Raw genomic sequence first — 15,873 nt, forward strand, 5'->3', positions numbered from 1 at the left:
CAGAGTGCCAGCTGTCAGAATCAGCTGACACCTGGCGGCTATCACACCCGCACAACCTGTGTGCGATCGCCATGTCGTAATACCTCCCTGGTCAATAAAGCCAAGGGCACAGGAATGTATTACCATGTCAGAAAGGGGTTAAAGGCAGGGAACTTTACCTGTGATTAAAATATACTGCAAGAGAGGAAGGTGTTAAATGTGTATTCATCTACATTTCTCAGAGATCACCTTTAACGATGCTCAAGCACAATTAGCTTGTAGTGAAGTGCAGTCATCGTTCTAAATTAGAGATATACAGTGCTGGCCAAAAGTATTGGCACCCCTGCAATTCTGTCAGATAATACTCAGTTTCTTCCTGAAAATGATTGCAATCACAAATTATTTGTTCTTATTATCTTCATTTAATTTGCTTGCAAGGAAAAAACACAAAAGAGAATGAAGCAAAAATCAAATCATTGATCATTTCACACAAAACTCCAACAATGGGCCGGACAAAAGTATTGGCACCCTCAGCCTAATACTTGGTTGCACAACCTTTAGCCAAAATAACGGTGAACAACCGCTTCCGGTAACCATCAATGAGTTTCTTACAATGCTCTGCTGGAATTGTAGACCATTCTTCTTTGGCAAACTGCTCCAGGTCCCTGATATTTGAAGGGTGCCTTCTCCAAACTGCCATTTTGAGATCTCTCCACAGGTGTTCTATGGGATTTAGGTCTGGACTCATTGCTGGCCACCTTAGAAGTCTCCAGTGCTTTCTCTCAAACCATTTTATAGTGCTTTTGGAAGTGTGTTTTGGGTCATTGTCCTGCTGGAAGACCCATGACCTTTGAGGGAGACCCAGCTTTCTCACACTGGGCCCTACATTATGCTGCAAAATTTGTTGGTAGTCTTCAGACTTCATAACGCCATGCACACGGTCAAGCAGTCCAGTGCCAGAGGCAGCAAAGCAACCCCAAAACATCAGGGAACCTCCGCCATGTTTGACTGCAGGGACCGTGTTCTTTTCTTTGAATGCCTCTTTTTTTTCCAGTTACATAAAATAAACAGGAGGAAAGAAGAAAACTTACACTATACGATCGCTGAGACGATTCAATATAGGTGGAGGAGGGGCTCTCCAGTTAGATTATGCTGTTAATGAAAATAATTCTTATTCCGCCCCTGGCGATGAGTGCTACTGTCTTCTCAATGGATTGTCTTATACCTAAGGGGAGATCTGCCCACACGCTCCTTGTGGTGACATCATGTGGGCCGGTCTCCAGCCTGTACATTTTTATTAAAAACGCTAACTTCTGTGATAACTCATCGCTCGTTGATCGCAGAAGCTTGCAAACTACGCCATTTTTTCCCTTATGATTTTATCTTTATTTAGATATCACACATCACATAGCTGCAGTCTGCTATTCTGGTGTTTTTGCGCTACAGCTCCCTGATTTTGGTTACAGCCCTGGAAAACTACCTATACATTCCTGGGCTGATTTGGTCACTACACATATGGGTCTCGTTACTGTCGGACGTATGGAACTCATAATATTTCATATCGGAGTCTATCTGGCTATGGCTGGTGGCCGGGAATTGTTTGTGAGTGCCTTTGAACTTAACGAACCATTTCCTCTTTCCTCCAAACTCTGGCCTGGGAGAAGGTGTCAATCTATCTCAGGTCTGTGTTTTAATTACCTCCTGCGTCTTTCAGAGACAAGATGCTTGCTTCCTAACAAAGTTATAACACTCCTTGCCTGGCATCGTTTGCATTAGCTATTTCTCAGGCGTGTGCTAATTGGGGCTTTTGTGCTGAGCAGAAGGGGAATAAGGGAGGGGGGTGAACATCTATGTCAGGCAGATATGGAAGAACATTTTCCTGATACTAATATTTTCCTGACAATAACATTAGGTCATCATGTTGAATAAGTTGTCATTAGTTTTGCGCGCAAGTGCTCGTTACTTGAGTTTGCATCGGGTACTCGGATATGCACCAAGTATAGCGGGTGCTCGAGTGAGATGCTCGAATCCACGCATTTTCACTGTTAGACACCCCCCAAAAAGAAAAGTGTGGGGGATTGCTCGTGTATGGCAGGCAATCCCCCGTGTTTTTTTTTTTTTTTTGGCTGTATAACAGACGCAAAACATGCGGGGCGGAGACTTTTTTTTTTAAAGTCCTAATACAACCCTAACTCCAGGGATCCATTCACTCTAATGAGGCAGCAGGGTTAGTCTGGACTCCGTCTGGCCTCTGTTTAGTGGTGTCCTTTTTTCTTTTTTTCAAATAAAGGAGGTTCACAAAACTGTGGCCGAAGGCACTTTTATGCATGCCTAATGAAAAGACGGACACCGTGGGATCACAGGCCAGAGGGCGTCTCCATTTGCCTCCTTACAGGGAATCTTCCGCCGAGGGTTCCATCTGAAGCACGTATTTCAGAGATTTACACGGATACCCCGGCATAAGCGTTCAGAGCAGGATAAATGTGAGCCAAGCTATACTGCGATCTTTGGGAGGCTTTTTTTTTCTGCAGAGACTAGTTTTTGCATCGCCATATTTTGAGAGCTATAACTTTTTTCCATATTTTGGCTGACAGTCATGTAAGGACTTGTTTTTTTGCTGGACAAGTTGACATTTTTATTGGTACCATTATTGGGCACATGACTTTTTATCGCTTTTGTGACCACACAGCTTCTAATCTTAATTAGCCAGACTTCTAAATTTGTTAAGCCAAGAGAAATACACTATTATCTTTGTGTTGACAATATTGACTACTCTTGGTTTGGAAACAATGTTTGTTAATATGCTGATTATCAATTGTACTAAAGTCAGCTAGTTTATTTACAAGAGCAGGGGATTTAGCTCAACCAATGAGACCTGAGCACTGTACCCCCCCTCCCCACGTGACTGATGACCTTAGCCACATATATAAATATAAAAAGGGGTTTTCTATCCTGCTGAAAAGGGAATCATGGAGAATCAGATAGACATTCTTCAGGACAGCAGATGGATAGCATGGCTCAATCCAGATTTGCATTCTACATGATTCCGGCCTAAGGGTATACGACCATGACTGGAAGGATATAGATCTGCTCCATTGACCATCAGAGAACCCATGGATACATTTGGGGGAACCAGGTTGGGACGATGAAGTCATCTAGCCCCATGGATATGTTGTTTGGAGTTGCCAGGTGGGACCCTCTGGTCACCTGGAACCCATGGAGACGTTCGGAGAAGCCAGATTGGAACCAGCCGGTCATCTGACCCCATTGAAGCTCTTGGAGAAGCCCAGGTGGGACCATCGGGTCTCCTGCCCTGTACCTCGGTGGACTGTCAGCTTCCTAAGCTTGCTGCTACCTCCTCTCTGTGGCAGCCCGCCAAAAGTGGGGAGCCACTAGTGAGGTAGCTGGCCCTGGAAGTCCCGAAGTTGCAGCTGATCTATTCTGGGCGGGCCAGCGGCCGGGTGAGACTGTGCAATGTTGTGGCATCTTGGGTGTTTGCTGGGACTGTTCTATATGTTTGGTGGTTCAATAAAGTATTGCCACACTGTTTTACCCTCACCCTGCGTTGTCTGAATAGTGTTATGCCCATGGAAGACTCAAGGTCTTCACAGCATTTAGGGGGTTAAAGTGCGGAGAGCGGTGCAGGCACTGCTCCTGGCACAGAGTGCCAGCTGTCAGAATCAGCTGACACCTGGCGGCTATCACACCCGCACAACCTGTGTGCGATCGCCATGTCGTAATACCTCCCTGGTCAATAAAGCCAAGGGCACAGGAATGTATTACCATGTCAGAAAGGGGTTAAAGGCAGGGAACTTTACCTGTGATTAAAATATACTGCAAGAGAGGAAGGTGTTAAATGTGTATTCATCTACATTTCTCAGAGATCACCTTTAACAATGCTCAAGCACAATTAGCTTGTAGTGAAGTGCAGTCATCGTTCTAAATTAGAGATATACAGTGCTGGCCAAAAGTATTGGCACCCCTGCAATTCTGTCAGATAATACTCAGTTTCTTCCTGAAAATGATTGCAATCACAAATTCTTTGGTCTTATTATCTTCATTTAATTTGCTTGCAAGGAAAAAACGCAAAAGAGAATGAAGCAAAAATCAAATCATTGATCATTTCACACAAAACTCCAACAATGGGCCGGACAAAAGTATTGGCACCCTCAGCCTAATACTTGGTTGCACAACCTTTAGCCAAAATAACTGTGAACAACCGCTTCCGGTAACCATCAATGAGTTTCTTACAATGCTCTGCTGGAATTGTAGACCATTCTTCTTTGGCAAACTGCTCCAGGTCCCTGATATTTGAAGGGTGCCTTCTCCAAACTGCCATTTTGAGATCTCTCCACAGGTGTTCTATAGGATTTAGGTCTGGACTCATTGCTGGCCACCTTAGAAGTCTCCAGTGCTTTCTCTCAAACCATTTTATAGTGCTTTTGGAAGTGTGTTTTGGGTCATTGTCCTGCTGGAAGACCCATGACCTCTGAGGGAGACCCAGCTTTCTCACACTGGGCCCTACATAATGCTGCAAAATTTGTTGGTAGTCTTCAGACTTCATAACGCCATGCACACGGTCAAGCAGTCCAGTGCCAGAGGCAGCAAAGCAACCCCAAAACATCAGGGAACCTCCGCCATGTTTGACTGCAGGGACCGTGTTCTTTTCTTTGAATGCCTCTTTTTTTCCTGTACACTCTATGTTGATGCTTTTTCCCAAAAGCTCTACTTTTGTCTCATCTGACCAGAGAACATTCTTCCAAAACGTTTTAGGCTTTCTCAGGTAAGTTTTGGCAAACTCCAGCCTGGCTTTTTTATGTCTCGAGGTAAGAAGTGCGGTCTTCCTGGGTATCCTACCATACAGTCCTTTTCATTCAGACGTCGATGGATAGTACGGGTTGACACTGTTGTATCCTTGGACTGCAGGGCAGCTTGAACTTGTTTGGATGTTAGTCGAGGTTCTTTATCCATCATCCGCACAATCTTGCGTTGAAATCTCTCGTCAATTTTTCTTTTCCGTCCACATCTAGGGAGGTTAGCCACAGTGCCATGGGCTTTAAACTTCTTGATGACACTGCGCACGGAAGACACAGGAACATTCAGGTCTTTGGAGATGGACTTGTAGCCTTGAGATTGCTCATGCTTCCTCACAATTTGGTTTCTCAAGTCCTCAGACAGTTCTTTGGTCTTCTTTCTTTTCTCCATGCTCAATGTGGTACACACAAGGACACAGGACAGAGGTTGAGTCAACTTTAATCCATGTTAACTGGCTGCAAGTGTGATTTAGTTATTGCCAACACCTGTTAGGTGCCACAGGTAAGTTACAGGTGCTGTTAATTACACGAATTAGAGAAGCATCACATGATTTTTCAAAGGGTGCCAATACTTTTGTCCACCCCCTTTTTTAGGTTTGGTGTGGAATTATATCCAATTTGGCTTTAGGACAATTCTTTTTGTGTTTTTTTCATTGAAGACAAATTAAATGAAGAGAATAATACCAAAGAATTTGTGATTGCAATCATTTTCAGGAAGAAACTGAGTATTATCTGACAGAATTGCAGGGGTGCCAATACTTTTGGCCAGCACTGTATACACGGCTCCGGAAAAGCTACATTCCTCCAACACATGGTGAATTTACACTTTAGCAGAAGTAGAGTAGAAATTCCCAACTGTAATGCCATCCTTCAATATATGTAACAAGCAATACATTCATTAAAACATTTTTTTTTTATTATTTAAGAACAAGCGCACTAACAAAATGGAGGACAAATAAATAAGTGACGTTTCACTGTTTAATCTGTTCAGTCAGTCAGGGGCATCTCCACAGCGATCTCTTCCAGCATGGCAAGGAAAGATGGAAGACTGTCAGCAGCATCTGGAATACAAAGTTATTTTGACTAGTGTAGAAAACCTATTTGAACTGCTATATAGCAATTCAGTGGTGTCCAATGACCCACATTAAGCATATAACGGCAGTTAAAGATCCGGTGCCCCCACCGTTATAGGAGGTATACTTAATGAGTACCCCTGGATGTGACCCCATCAGGTATTCTCCCATCACCTCTAGCTTCAAGCGCCCTCTAACCGGCAGTATCATTTTCTCTCAAGCTTCCCACCCATCTACACATCCAGATCTGCTGTTCTTTGCAGGGTTCTTCACAAGTCACCATCTGGAGACCTGCTCTTTATGGCTGTTCGCTAGACCTGATGTAAATGCACCCAGCTGTAAGACACACGGGGGGTCTGAGCCCCAGAATGCGGACCCCTGCTGTAGGGAATGAGGCTAGTGACACTGGATAACAGTTATATGGGGAGAGTGAGGAGAACAAGGAAGCTAATGGTCAAGTCACTCAAAACCCAGCCCACCAGTCTAGACATGGATGAGGATTGTAGCCTGTTACCAACATGGCCGAGATTACTACTTAAATGGAATCTGCCATCAGGATTTTGGGACATAATCTGAGCGACCGATTCCAGCGGTGTGACACTTATCGGACTGCTTAGTGTAGCGTTGATAAATATCAATAATTATCAGTAGGAGACCACCACTAGAGGACTAGTAAACCTGCTGCCATGTAGTCCTACAGAGCTCATCCTCATCACTGATTAGCAGCTTTGACCATGGGTACAATTAATGGTGGGGTTACACAGAGCTCAGCATTCAGAGAACTGCTAGACAGAGAAAAGTGATGTCGCTTACTGTCATTTTTATGACCACAGGAATCAGGGTCTCTGCTACCCCATCTGAGTGCAGCACAATGTAGGGGCAATCACCTGGTGACAATTTTAACCCCATCAGCTGTACTCCTTCCCCTGCTGCTAGTTATAGGCTGCAGCAGTGACAGTGCAGGGGAAAGGGAGCGAGCTGTAAACCCTGCATGGCAAAACAACGGGGCTCTGATTCATCCAGACTGGTGTTATTAAAGTATTTGCACCATAATTCTGGCGTCATATCTAACTGCTGGCAGTCACTGTTTTCACCAAATGGTTTTAGGCTTTTACAGTGCTTGGTATGAAGGTGTCAGAACTGCAGTCACCCGTATTGATGACAGTACCATGATGTGTAGTGATCTCTGCAGAGTAAGGCTGGCTTTCACCATCTTATCTGCCATTTCAATTATAATCACCTACCTGACACCCAACTAAGTGCAGGGATGTCCATGAGGGCCGGCTCTAGGCTTAGTAGAGACGCAAACCTTTTAGCATCATTCACATTAGCTATAAGACCGACACCAGCCAGGGAGAGGTGACTCAGTTTATGTTCTTCTGGGACATCAAAGGTCTCAAAATCTACAAGGCAAAAAATATATAATATAGTTTTAGCATAGGTTGATCTTTGGAAAAGGAATAAGCAACTGGCTGCTCAAAGATACCCAGCAATCTTGCTGCAAGTCCACTCATATCTTATGGTTTAAAAGGGCTTTAATGTGGTGCTTAAGATTAGGAGGCATTCCTAGATTGTAGTAAGATACGGCACTAAAATCTCTGTAAATACTACACCAACATGTGTGCTAGTTAGAAATTCACACATTCACCAGACATGTGGACAGGACAGTTTGGAAGAAATTACAAAGAACCAATCAAGAACCGAATATAGAAAATGTATGCATAAATAGGAAAAAACCTTTAATGAATACACGGTTAGGTAAGAGAGTGACACTAGAGACCGGCGCTCACACCAATGTACATACAATAGTTAAAATACAAAAATATAGAATAGATCTCACAGACACAGGGCAAAGTGTGTGGTATGGAATCCAATATATAATGTATCTGAGCAAAGATTATAGATCTAACCATGCAATAGCTCTGTCCAAGAGTAATTGAATAAATCTACTATATGACGAGATAAGAGTGCTTGTGCATAATCCAAATAGGGATTCCCAACACTTGGGTGGGCGCCACACAAGTCTGTGGACCACACAGGTACTAATGCTTTATTCACTACCGACCTTGATATGCACTAAGCACCTTTACATACTTCCTGTGTTGGGAATCCCTATTTGGATTATGCACAAGCACTCTTATCTCGTCATATAGTAGATTTATTCAATTACTCTTGGACAGAGCTATTGCATGGTTAGAGCTATAATCTTTGCTCTGATACATTATATATTGGATTCCATACCACACACTTTGCCCTGTGTCTGTGAGATCTAGTCTATATTTTTGTATTTTAACTATTGTATGTACACTGGTGTGAGCGCCTGTCTCTATGGTGTCACTCTAAAAAACCTTTAATGAATACACGGTTAAGTAGATTTCCTATTTATGCAGAATTTGACTATTTTGTTCAGTTGTTTTTGATTGGTTCTTTGGCATTCCTAGTTTACCTTTGGGCTCAATGCACCAAAATGGGTCATCTAGCATCAATGAACTTGAACCACCTTCACTGCACACGTCAGTGTTGTGCCCTCCTCTCCCCACCCCCAAATAGCTGCAGAGTCCCACCTATATAGTGGAGCCCAAGACCACACTCTGGATCTCTGGCACTCCTGATGTCACGTGCAGGGGCCCCAGGAGCCTCCGAACACCACACTGACATCTGTCTGCTCTCCTCCACAACTGAGCAGCAGCAGAAGCCCAGCTAACAGACATTGCTGTCACTGCAAACACTCATTGGATTAACTGACACGATGTCAGCGAGTTTCTGAAGATCCGGATACTGCAGCCATGAGATCTGTGGCTGCATTAGGCAGATGGGACATTGCAGCTAATAGAGAGTAAGAGTGTAACAGAGATGGCCCTAAACTGCATTTAAAGGGAATCTGTCACCAGGTTTATTGCCACCTGATCTGAGAGCAGCACAACGTGGGGACAAAGATCCCCAATTCCAGAGACGTGTTGCTTTCTGGGCTGACTGCTGTAGTTTTGATAAGTGATCCTCCACCAGCAGGAGACTGCCACCAGAGGACTAGTAAAGCTGTTGCCATGTAGTCCAACCCTGTCCCAACTGATGGATAGCTCTATACACTGTGCATAGGCAGAAAGCTACCAATCAGTGGTGTGGGTGGGGTTATACAGAGCCCAGCATTCAGAGCATTTGTAGATCTGCAGCAGACACAGTTACTCTGAACTGCACCAAGTGATCCATCACTGTAATCAGGGTCTCAGCCCCTAAATCATGCTGCTCTCAGATGGGGCAGCAAAATCCTGGTGACAAATTCACTAACCCCATCCAGCTTCAGGTGCAAATATTATAATTGATTCTGATGCTCAAAATTAAATGTAAAGGCAAGTGGCTAATGGCAGGCAATAGGTACAGCAAGGTGTGGAAGAGTTACCTGCAGGATTGTAGGGAACAAACTTCTCAATGTCGGGGTACTGCTGCTCGTCTGTCTTATCAGAAGTGTCAGAAACCTAGTGGGGAACGGGAACCAGGTCACAAGCTTCATTTATCCAGTATTTACCATTAGGTTCTCCATATATGATCTGAAAAGGAGTCAGCCAAGCCCTTGTGGCCTAGCTGTGGCCTGGCCATACACTGTTTGGCTAGCAGCCATCTCTCCCAACATACAGATGAGCTCTCATGTGTTCTGTGGGGAGGAGGGTAATCTGCTGCCTCTAAGCAATGTGTGCCTAGAGAACAAGGAGCGGGTATTTGAACTGAACATTTGTTAGGGCAGCCAGGAGACCCCCATACACGTTACACAGCTAGATTAGCCAGATATTAGCCCACTTTAATCCAACAGATAATAATGGGACTTGTAATAGTAGAAAATGCCATGTGATCTTCTTGCAGATGTTCCTGTGGCATTTTAGGATTATGTAGATACAAGTCTGTACATCAGTACAGGGCAGAACACAAGAGCGGTGTATGATCAGAGCTGCGGTAGTACATTATACCTGTATAACAGCTGGCGCAGGCTTTGGCACTTTCCGGTCTCCTTTCAGAGGCTGCCCGTTCTTCTGGGTCATTACTTGCTTGTTGATATTTCCTAGAGCTTTTCTTGATGTTTTCCCACATGATACAGAACCGTGCACTTTGTCCTGGTGGGTTTTCACAAGCGACTTTCCTTTTTTTTAAAAAAAATCAGATACCTTTTATTAAAATACTTTTTTAACATTGCACATAAACATTGAGAAAATCACCCAACTGGCAATGCCCTTCAAAACCCACCCGTTCACCCTCCCCCCGCCCATTACACCCCCAAAAACCATATGGCAAAGACAAATTTAATTACAGACGGCATATTATCATATAGCTTATCTAACTGTTAAAGCATTGATAATTTGATCCATGGATACAGAGCATAATATCTAATAGTCAGTGATTAGTTAAGTAGAACCTGAGAGACCACAACATTTCAGACTCAACTGATATTTAAAATGGACATAATATGATAACCATGAAACGTGCTCCATCTACCCCAGATTTGATCAAATTTCCATATAGCCTTCCGCTTTTTGTACACTCCCTCTTCTAATCTTAATAAAAGACGCAATCTATCCAAGAATTCCTGGAACCTGAGAGGGATCCAACCAATGTGCAGCTATAAGCTTTCTGATCTGATATAGAGTCCTCTTAACGGCTATTATTTCATCCTCGTCACATCCTATTATTTCTACATGGCCCAACACACACTTTAGGATATAAGGGTAGATTACACTCAAACACATTATTAATGTACTACACACACATTCCAGAATACCGCGACCCTCCTACACGTCCACATCATATGCATAAGATCTGCTCCTTCCTCTCCACATTTTGGACACACACTGTCATTTCTTGCTCCAATGCGCTGTAGAAATTTGGGAGTTCTATATACCCTATGCAATAAGTACAACTGTGAGAGTCTATGTGCCGCACATGTAGATAGTATCGGAACGCTCCCCACCACATCTTCCCATTCTTCCGAGGTTATAGTACCAATGTCACGCTCCCACCTCTCCTTAACATTTAAGGGTCAGTCCCACTGAAATTGCTGCATAAGTATCCTGTAGATTCTGGAAATCAATCCCTTCCCACCTCTATGGCATAATAATGTGTTAACAGTAGATGATGTTGGATTTTACTCTGCATATGTCGCGGCTGTACAAACCATGCATGCCTTATTTGGAGATAAAAGTAGAAACTAGTTTGTGGAATACAGTATTCTTCTTTCAGCTGATGGAACGATTTAAATATTTCCCCCTCTAATATTTGTGCCACATTAGTTATTCCCAATTTTTCCCATATTCCGAATCCTTTCAAGTTCTGGATCTCTGGAAGGCCCGCATTATGCCACAACGGGGTAAAACCCTCTATTCCCAACAACAGTTTGATTTTCTGCCACGTTTTCCCCATAAGTGCTAGGGTCGGAAGATGCCGCCTAGCATCCCACCCCGAGATTCCCGTTTCTAGAAAGGAGGTAATTGGCAAATTGTGTTTGAGTAGACGTATCAGTTTATCTAGGTTCCCCTGAATTAACCAGAGTTGTTGAGTCTGAGAGGCTAGAAAATATATCCATGGATTAGGTGCGGCTAGTCCCCCCTGATCTTTGGGCCTTTGAAGTGTATCCAACCCCTTTTTTCCAGATCAATTCCCGAAATAGTGCTTGAAATTTATAAAATTTTCTCATGGGGACCCAGACAGGTGAATTATGAAGGATATATAATAATTGGGGCATTAACACCATTTTAATGAAGTTAGTTCGACCTACTACTGATAGGGGGAGTTTGCTCCAAGTATTGGCCTTTTGTTGAAATCTGGTAAGCAGTTCAAGTAAGTTTAAAGGAATGTAATCTCCGATAGATGTGGTCACTCTAACTCCGAGATATTTAAATTCTCGCACAATCTTCAATCAAGTATTCCCTGCCCTAGTATTCAGAGACAAACCATCCACCGGCATAAGAACTGATTTATCCCAATCAATCTGTAGGCCAGAATGATCTCCAAACTCCCTTATTAAATTCATAGCCGTCGTCAGAGATTGCTCCGTGTCGCCCAAAAACAACAGAAGGTCGTCGGCATATAGGGCTACCCGCTCCTCCAGTGTTCTATAGCGGAACCCCTGTATTTCGCTGCTGGAACGAAGCTTAACAGCCAACGGCTCCATAGCCAGGTCGAACAGTAAGGGAGACAACGGGCAGCCCTGACGCGTGCCTCTGCCCATTTCAATGCTACCAGAAAGATTGCCATTAATTTGAATCTGAGCTACTGGATTGTTATACAGAAGCCGCGGCCAGGCCCGAAATCCAGTACCAAACCCCATCTTTCTCAAAACAGCCCATAAATACTCCCATTCGACACGATCAAAAGCCTTAGCGGCGTCAAGTGATAGCACTGCCCTACCACCCGCATTTTGGGACTGCATTTGCAGATTAAGAATTAATTGCCGTCGACTTGGCCAGTATAAACCCAGTCTGGTCTTCTGCAACCAAATGTGTGATAACCGCCACCAGTCTGGTAGCCAAGACCTTAGCTAAAATTTTGACATCTACCGAGAGTAAGGATATTGGCCTATATGATTCAGGGTTTAATGCATCCTTTCCAGGTTTTGTCAAAAGAACTATGCTAGCCTCCCTCATTGAAGTCGGCAAAGCCCCCCCCTCCCTCGCCCCCTTAAGCCCTTCCAGTAACCTGGGAAGCAAAACCCCCCCAGCTTCCTTATAAATTTCCGCGAGGATCCCATCAGTACCAGGGGCCTTGTTATTTTGAAAATCTTTTAAAGCTTCCTGCATCTCCTCCAGTGTAATTGGTGCATCTAGTTGCTCTCTCTGGCCATCTGTCAGACATGGTATTTGCATATCATGAAGATAGAGATCTATGTCCCTTTGCGCCTTAGTCAGTTTGGAGGAGTATAATTGTCTGTAAAACTTCCATTGAATCAGTAGTTACCGCACCCTTAGTATCCCTGATAGGTGCAATCATAGGAGCCCCAGTCTGGGCCTTGGCTATGGTGGCCAGTAAGTGCCCTGTACTCTCTCCCTCCACATAAAATTGCTGTTTAAGAAAGAACCGTTTATGCTCCGCTTGTTTCAATATATGATCATTTAGTGTAGCCTGTGCCCGTGTCCAGTGTTCCCTATTCTCTATGCTTGGGGACCCAACATACCTCTGTTCCAATATGTCTACTTCCCTCCGCAGCTCCTGAAGACGGGCCCTGTTTTTGGATTTGATCATGGAAATTTCTTTAATCAGGATCCCCGGTAAAAATGCCTTCATGGCTTCCCATACCGTATTTAAAGGGGCAGAGCCTATGTTGTCTTTAAAGAAACGATCCAATTTACCTGCTAAGTCCATCTGTTCCCCAAATACATCCAGCCAGTAGGGGTTAAACCTCCACAGTGCCCTTCTGTTTATGGTGCCAGGATCGACCCCCAAAACAACCAATAATGGTGAATGATCAGATAACAATCTCGTGCAGTATTCTACTTTAGTAACTAGAGGGACTAGATGACTATTTCCCAGAGCCAGGTCAATTCTGGACAGAGGAATAGGATGGCGAGTAACACGAATACTGCTTAACATTTGGGAATCGAGCCCGCCACACATCTACCAAGCTAATTTCCTGCAAGACACTTGCCAACGACGTCTCTTGAGCAGCCCCTCCCCCAACATTACCCCTATACTTATCAAGCTCAGCGTGTAGGTACATATTAAAATCACCGATGACTAACAGGGGTATGGTAGCAAATTCCGTTATCCACGGGAATAGCTGGCGCACAGTCTGTATAGAGAAAGGTGGAGGAACATACAGAGCAATTAGACAAGTTCTAAGCCCAGCCACTCTGCACACTAGACATACATACCTTCCCTCCCTGTCACAAATACTTCCTTCACATTCAAAGGGTAAATTCGGATGAATCAATCTACTAACCCCCCTAGAATAAGTACTATGTGTAGAATGATAGGCCGGCCCCCTCCAAAGCTTGCTCAGTGCCGCAGCGGCCCCCGTATCGCAATCCGTCTCCTGTAAATCTTTAGTTGTGATCTCCCATACCTCTAATATTCCAGGATACTACATTAACCTGCTTAACCATATTTTAACGATTGAAAATGAACTGTCACATGCCCCCCTCTGTACCCACTCCTGCGTCTGACCATCAACATTATAACATTGTACTAATACACAGTCTGTATTAATCAAAGTAGATTTTGTTCTTTTACCGCCATCACTCCCTCATTTAACATCCCCTCCCCCCTTAATTAAATGAATACCAACAGCCGTAACATGAAGAGCCGGATATTTAGCCTCATGCAACCTAACACGCCTTAGCACACGAGGCGCCGTGGCATAAGGTGCATCACAGACTCCCCCATTTTTCCCCCACACAGCGACTTTCCTTTAGGGAAATCTAGATCATGTGAGGACGGTTCCTGAGCCAACCATGTGGACCATCAATGGGCATGAAAGTGAAAGATTGCCAACACCAAAGCTGCAGAGGCAAAAGTCTTCCAATACACAAGGAACAGAATTATGCCCACCTGGATGTCAGGTGTACTAGTAATCCCAGCACCCAGCCCTCATGCCCAAAAGGACTACGTCATTTCTGCACTAAAAGGATTTCACATGACAAAACCCCACTGGAGTGGCACTTTAACCCCTTACCAACATGATTTGCAGTTACATCATATGCCAGATGTGACTTCTCGCCTGGAAGATGATGGCTGTGATATTTAGCCATCATCTGCCTTTAATAGCCACATGTAGGCCAGAGCTCCACCTGTTAGAGATGGACAGCAGCATTACCAGCGAACTGAGAAGGGAGTCATGCCATGTGCCCATCTGTGCCCCTGTAACACGATCATGGGATGCCATCACTGCCAGGAAGGAGTCTGCTGAAAAGACCCATGCCTGTCATGACAGATCTGTGAATGCTGGCTATATACTGCAGTATTGCTGTACATAACACAAGAAATCAGATGATTGCATGTTCAAGTCCCCTAAGGGGACAAAAAGGAAAAAGTATAATCTGAACATTCAAATCACCCCTGCCCCTCTATGACCCATTTTAAAATAAAACATATGGGCGTTACTTCTGTAAAAGTCCAATCAAAATATAAAAATAATTTACCTGATCAGTGAACGGCATAAAAACAAAAACCCTCATATGGCTGTACTGACAGAAAAATAAAGATACTGCTCTTAGAAGAGTAAGAAAAATGCAGAGACGGGAAATAACATGGTCAGGAAGGGGTTAAATTCTGCCACTTCTATAGAAAATTGAACCCATTTGCCAAATAAGGCAGGGGGTTAGAGGAACACCGACCTTATATTGTAGAGATCAGGGGTGGTCTTGTAGACTTCTAGGATGCTTAAGAAGTGGACATTCCCTTTAAGCTACATTGTGCAGACAAAGCCATGGCAGTGTAGAAGGCCGACAAGATCTCAGTGGAAAGGCTGCAGGTTTGCGTCTGCATTAGGCAAGTTATAGAGGTAGAAGTGTTGGGACCTTGTTGCTGTGCAGGTAGAATCTGGAGCCTCGGCACCGTCCTGCGTAGCCCATACTACAGGGAGGAGGAGCAGCGCCATGTGTAGTAATCTGAGCAGGATAGTCAGTGTTCAGCCAGCACTGATGGAGACTGACACCCCAACTCATTACCCAATACATGACAGGCTTAAAGACCCTCTCCCATCAGAGCTTATCCTCTTAGTATATTGTAATCAGATTATACAGCACTGTACTTACAGCTGCTCATTATACCTTTCTACTGGGCTAATTATTCTCTTTTCTCTGCTCTATGTAGAATTAGGAAGACTCTTCCCTGCAAAAATCATTCCCCTCCTGACCCAGCTGCTCTCATCCCCCTGCCAGGGACTTTTGCAGTGACTTATGACCCATACAAGGAAAACTGACCTCCTGTTTCTACATACAGCTTATAAATATTATCAAAAATGTCCAATCACATTGTAAATATAACGACATCCAAAAATGGGTGTGTGGCTATGGACACATGGACAGTGT

Source organism: Phyllobates terribilis, unplaced genomic scaffold (assembly GCF_046119375.1).
Source record: "Phyllobates terribilis strain yellow unplaced genomic scaffold, ASM4611937v1 Scaffold_10__3_contigs__length_209671492, whole genome shotgun sequence".
Taxonomy (NCBI): Eukaryota; Metazoa; Chordata; class Amphibia; order Anura; family Dendrobatidae; genus Phyllobates; species Phyllobates terribilis.